Source organism: Triturus cristatus, chromosome 3_2, assembly GCF_964204655.1.
Source record: "Triturus cristatus chromosome 3_2, aTriCri1.1, whole genome shotgun sequence".
NCBI lineage: Eukaryota > Metazoa > Chordata > Amphibia > Caudata > Salamandridae > Triturus > Triturus cristatus.
Genome location: NC_140584.1, coordinates 1,154,462,071 through 1,154,468,554, shown reverse-complemented (window position 1 = coordinate 1,154,468,554; position 6,484 = coordinate 1,154,462,071). Strand labels below are relative to the sequence as shown.

The 6,484-nt window shown below is 43.6% G+C and overlaps 1 long non-coding RNA gene across 1 annotated transcript; it reads right to left on the bottom strand.

Moving 5' to 3' along the window:
• Window positions 1-1,690: 1,690 nt before the first annotated feature.
• LOC146859300 (uncharacterized) lies at window positions 1,691-5,477 on the bottom strand. The gene is made up of 2 exons (XR_014979759.1): window positions 4,824-5,477; window positions 1,691-2,359 (listed from the first exon to the last, which is right to left on the bottom strand). It is a non-coding gene; the product is annotated as an uncharacterized LOC146859300 (long non-coding RNA).
• Window positions 5,478-6,484: the final 1,007 nt, after the last annotated feature.

Sequence of the window (6,484 nt, the reverse complement as noted above, 5' to 3'; positions counted from 1 at the left end):
GCATTAACATGGAAGGTGGGGTGGTGCAAATAAGTGCTTTTCACTTTTTACAAAGAAATCTCAATGCACGACTTTATGCAGCACAGCAAACAAAAAGGCTGACTGAAGCTCCGCCCATCTCAACAGGCGTGTAATGTTTAGTTTCATTTGACACCTTTCTTTGGGTTGGAGTGTTTGTTCAGTGGGGGTTGGGGGGGCTGGGCCAGGAAGGGAACCAAAAGCAGTCCTGGCAAAAATGTTCAAAGCGGCCCAGTTCCCCTCTCTTATTTTACCCCCACCCACCCATTCTCTGCCTCTCTCCTGTCTTCCTCCTCTCTGCTGTCCCTTCTCTCTCTCGCTCTCCTCCTTTGTTCTCTCTCCCATTCTCGCTCCCTCTCTACTCTCTCTGTTTCACCCTGTATCTCTCCTCCTTCTTCCTCTCCCTCTCCGTCTCTTCCTCTACTCTCACTCTGTCTCTGTCTCACCCTCTCTCTTCATAGTCTCGCTCTCTCTTTCTCTCTCTCCTTGCTTGTCTCTCACTCTCTCTTTCTCTCTCTCTCTTCCTTTGTCCTCTCTCCCTTTTTGTCTCTCCCTTTCTCTCTCTGTCTCACCCTCTCCTCCTACTGTCCCTCTCACTCTCTCTCTGACTCCCTCTCTATCTCTGTGTCTCTCTTTGTTCTCTCTCCCTCTCTACCTGTCTCTCTTTCTACTCTCTCTCACTGTGTCCGTCTCATCCTCTCTCTCCTGTTTCTCTCTCTCTCTCTCTCTCTCTCTCTCTCTCTCATGTTATGCATGAACCTGACTTTATAATGAATAACTGTGGTAGGAGCTACAACAACAAGCCTCCTCACCTGCTCCCAAATACCTCAAAAGTAGCCTGACCAATATAGGGCTAAACCAGCTCTGGGACACTCCTACAAACTACATCACTTTAAAAAAATTGGCTCGGAAGACAGTTAAATATCTGGATGGATGACGTTGAACACCTACTCGGCGCCAGCAGCTTAGAACTATTTTGACCTGGGTTATGCCAAAGCCACTAAAACAAGTTGCTGAAGCACAGACTTGGTCTGCTACTCTATATACAGAACTTCACGCACTGGCTAAAGCAAAAAGCAGGCTCTACCTGGTGCTTATGGGACTCAGCGCCAGAAGATCTGCTGCACCTGCTGCTGTGCACATGTAAAGAACTGTTGGAAGAACGAAAACAACTGCTAAAACGCCATTTCAATCAGCGAGGGGTACATACCAGGAGACAAGCAGTGCTGGCCTGTTTTGCACCCAATGACCCACAGCTGAATTGCTATCTAGTGAAGTTCCTGATGTTAGTGTAAAAGAAAATGCCGCCAGCACAATAGTCATAAACCAATCTTAGGATAGTGATGCAGATCTTGGTTTCCGAATCCCCTCCGCTTCCACGGACGGAATGATTTCACAGTCACACGCACACACACACATCATACGCTGGTGGGGCCCATAACACCAACATTCATTCTACCACTCTATCCGTGCTTTGTAAAAGGGAAAGAGACCATATGTTTCCTTAACCAATCTGCATAACTTTGATGAAAGAACCACAATCCCTAGAATCACCCTAACAGTCCTTCCATCAAATAGGTCAATGGGATCACCTAGTTGCTGGTTTAGATGAAAACTTAACACTCTAAATAAGCATAAACATTTCAATAAAAATAACCACCCGACACAGTAATTCAAGCAGTATATCGTTTATCTAAATCAAATGCATGTTAAAAGCCTAGTAAATTCAATTTCATCTTATATTTACCTATTCTGGCTAATAGTCGTTTTCTAAGTCAGAACTGGTCCTCAGGGAAACTGTCAGAGTTTTCTGTGCCGTCACGTAGAGTCACCGTCCTCTCCGTCAGCATCGGGACCTCTGATCATCGATTCAAGAAGTGGCGCTAATACCTCTCTAGTCTACCAATATTTATACCAAAATTTACATTTACAAAGTTACATTTTCATACTCTCGTGTTTTTCATTGGTTAACTCAAATTGGAAGTCCGGATCTCACGGCAACATGGGTCTTTTCTCCCATCCATATTGAATGTGCAAAGGTTTCTTTTAGCGTAGTCCATAGTAGCAAAGTTTGTTGCAAAAGGGACATGACCCTGATAAAAAAGTTTCAATTTTCTCTTGCACAGGTCCGGTTCACCATCTTTAAGGTTTGCTAAATGTTCTTTTTCTACACATTTCAGGGGCATCTGGCTCCACTCCCAGATTTGTCGTCATGGACATGGCTTTCCAGGTCAGTGTGAGGACAGGGTCGTTGTCAGTGCGAATGCCTTCAGCTTAGAGTTTTCAAAGTACGGCTTAGGCTTCTCTCGGCGGCCATCTTGCGATAGGCCACAATGGTCAACTTAAGCAAAGAAACATAAAATCGTAATTAATACATGGAAATAATTAATACAGTGTTATTCCCCTGCTAATACCCATATGTGTGTGCATTTATCTAGCCATATACAACATCTAAAGCCATTAGTGCATGTTTATTTTAAGCGCAAATCACAATAAAATCACATAAGCAACGTTTATTTTATTAGTATGCATACAAACTTAGTTCACTTATTATTTTAGCCATGCAAATGCATTCCCACGTGTATTCTTTCTGTTAATAAGGTTGATTAATTTCAGACATAACAACCATTAATCATTATAATTAATCAGATTAATCAGTAGTACTTTTAATATAAACTTACGAAAAATGGAACAGGTGTGTCATTTAAAAGTATTATACCTGCTCCAGCAATAGTGCCCGGGAACAACTGCAATTCTATCATGGGGATTCAAAGAGGGCAGTTTCCATGTATTCACACCAGTGCTGGCACTAATGCACTTTATTAAAGACGTAAGCACTTTTTGCACTTAGAAGCGCTTTTTGAAGTCTGGTATAAGTAGTGGACTGGAACTAAGTACCCTTGACCCAAACAACATGTGCTGAATTAAAAACAACTTGGCCAGGAGAACTTCTTCTCAGTCGCAGCATTGGTTTAAAAAAAAAAAACATATACATTATGAAATATTTTTCATATGCAGAATTGTTTTTACTTGATGTTTTTTGTATTGCAATGGTTTTTATTAACTATGCAAATAATATAAACTTAAACTCTCTCTCTCCATCTCTACGTACCTTTTTCTCCCACTCTCTCGGTCTCTTTCTCTCTCGCCCTCTCTCTTCTCCTTCGCCCTCACTCTGTCTTTATCTCACTCTTTCTCTGACTCACCCTCTCCTCCTTCTTCCTCTCTCTCTCGCTCTCCTTGTCTCTCTCCCTCTCTGTCTCTCTCTACTCTCTCCCACTGTCTGTGTCTCACCAGCTCTCTCTCCTTCTTCCTCTCTCTCTCTCTCCCTCTCTTTCTCGCCCTCTCTCTCTCCTCCTTTATCCTCTCTCTGCTCTCTCTCTCTCTCTCTCTCTCTCTATCTCACCCTCTCTCCGCCTTCTTCCTCTCTCTCTCTGTCAACCTCTCTCTCCTCCTTTGTCTCCTCTCCCACTCTCTCTTCTTGTTACTCTGTCTGTCTCTCTCTCTCCCTTTCTCTGTCTCTCGCTTTCTCTCTCTCTCTCTCTCTCTCTCTCTACACCTCTTTGACTCTCCCCCCCTCTCTCTCTCTTTGTGCCTGGAAACGTTAACCTCGGGGAGCCAGAGAAGTGACTGAGGCACCCTCAACTACCCTGGCCCTTCCAACACCGCCCTCCAATGGCTCTAGACCCTCGGGGAAATGCCCAATGGGATAAATGGCCAGTCTGGACCTGAAGGGGGACCTGGAGACAGCTGCCCCCATGTCCTGGGTGCTAGGGGAGAGGATGTGGCTTAATGGCTAGAGGGGCTGACTTTGAAGCTGGGAACCAGATCCGAGTCTAGCAGAAGGCTCAAACATCCTATGATTGTGGGCAAATCACTTAATCTCCCCGTGCCTAAAAATGAGTGTGTCTGTCTGTAATGTAACTGGTGCTCATGTAAAGTGCTCTGATACATTCGGGTCGAGTTTGCGCTATATAAAACTGCAAAAAATAAATTGTGAACAGTGGCTGTTGCATCTGCTTCAGTCTCTCAAAAAATGAGTGTGAAGAAGAGCCAGGGCAGGGGACAGCTGCATTGGTGCTCTGGTTGCAATTGCCTAAGCAAAAGAAATATATTTATAGAAGGGGAGATGCCAACAACGCTCCCTGCCCTAAGACAAAACTTATGCTGGAAATGTAATTTACAACTATCTTTTCGATTGAAGAAAAAGTAAATTCATAAATTGCTATGTGAGTCTTGGTCTCCTCATGCAGGTGTAGCTCTACACAAACATGGCCAGTCAACAGGACACCAATGAGGTACTTAAATCATGTTTTCAAACATTAACCACACCACTGTACTTCACACAGCTGGCAACGTGTTACCGAAACATACAACATCAGCAAATAAGGACCAGATGGCAACAAATCTCTCTATAAAAGCAACAAACAACACTCAACAATTACCTAGCCAGACTGCAGTCTATTGTAAACTCAGACCATGCTGAGACACAGGTTAACCAACCAAAGAACATCAAGGCCACCCCGATGGCTCATCATGACGTCATAAAAGATCTCTTATCGCGCAACCATAGGAAATGGGGAAAAGGCGGTCGCCCTGGATAAATAAATCTGCTGATTACTCAAATGGGCGGGCTCATTGAATCAAGTATTCTTGTCTGTTTGCAATGGAAGGTTTGCATTGGGGTATAATGCAGCCGCTGGACAAGGGAAGGTTGATAGAGCATTGCCGGTGAGGGAAGTAGGAGATATCTGGATTTTAAGGAAGGAAGAAGAAAATAAGCTTTTTGATGTAGGATCTCTTACCATGAATTAACAGCAAGCTGCTCATGCTTCGAGGGAGAAGGGCGATTTGAGAAACTTCTGATTTATGCTTGATTCCTTCTGCTTCAAACCTTGGATTAGTCTGCTAGTCGCTTCCTTCTCTGGGCTAGGGTTCAGAGGTATTAACTTTCTTCTCTAGGCTTGTGTTCAGGGGTCTTCACTTCCTTCTCTAGGCTTGGGTTCTGGGGTCCTAACTTGCTTCTTTAGGCTTAGGTTCAGGGGTCTTCACTTCCTTCTTTACGCTTGGGTTCAGGGGTCTTCACTTCCTTCTCTGTGCTTGGGTTCAAGGGTCTTCACTTCCTTCTCTAGGCTTGGGTTCAGGGGTCTTCACATCCTTCTCTGGGCTTGGGTTCAAGGGTCTTCACTTTCTTCCCTAGGCTTGTGTTCAGGGGTCTTCACTTCCTTCTCTGACCTTGGGTTCAGGGGTCTTCACTTCCTTCTCTAGGCTTGGGTTCAGGGGTCTTCACATCCTTCTCTGGGCTTGGGTTCAAGGGTCTTCACTTCCTTGTCTTGGCTTGGGTTCAAGGGTCTTCAATTTCTTCTCTAGGCTTGCGTTCAGAGGTCTTCTCTTCCTTCTCTAGGCTTGAGGCTCTCAGTAATTCCTTCTCGAGGTTTGCATCCACTGAGTCTTCATAATCCTCCTTTCTCGGTGGCCGAAGACCTTACACTGAAGGCTTTTATCAGGTTCAGCTGGGGGTGGGGCCTGTGACACGCACCATGGTGGGAGTGTGTTTAAACAAATTAAAGCAGGGTTTGTTGTTCGAACAGAGAGGAGGTCCGTGGAGGTGGCCTTATCTCTGCGACTTGCCCAGTGAGTCAACAGATTGAGGAGATCTGTTCCAAAGACCTGCCTGGCACAGCGCTATCAATCGGGAAGGAGTCATGGGTGCCAATGAAAGGCTAATGCGGAGTGAGACAAAGTCAGCCACAATAATGTAACTTAGAAACACTATGGAAATAACCATGCTGATATAGTCAGGACAGTCTGGTGCCTCTAAAAACATTAGAAAACTATACATGCCAGGGGCGCCAGATATAGGTACCTTAGAACAGGAGTTATAGTTACCAGAGATAACTATAACTGGTGAATTTCAGTGGTTTTGTATGTTTACAATGTTATGTTGTGACTGAAATTGTTGTAAACATAAACTTTACTTAAAACTTTGTTTGTTGCAATAAAAAATATATATCTATAATTAAGTACAGATTAAGAAAGTGACTTTTATGGTTCACCCTGACAAGGATTGTCGTTGTTGTATGAGTGGGGTTTCCATCCCCTTAACCAATTTCCAGATTTCTTAGAATATCTATATCTAAATCCGTAGCAATGAAATAATAAAAATAAGTACATGAGAATATATGTTCTATATATATATACCAGCTTCCAATTTCCAAAGGGTAATCTCATACACATAAATGAAAAAGCACTCTCGGGGTGAGTTCCATGAATTTATTTAACCGGACTCGGGCAAAAACAGACGCGTTGCGGCTAACGTCTTTATCAAAGATTGTCGGGCGCGCCAAAATCACAATTTATTTTATACATACACAGCATCTTTGTGTTAACAATACTAAAGAAGGACCAAAATCGTAATGTGAACAACGCCGACATCTTAACAATGTGCAATTACTTTTAAATATAA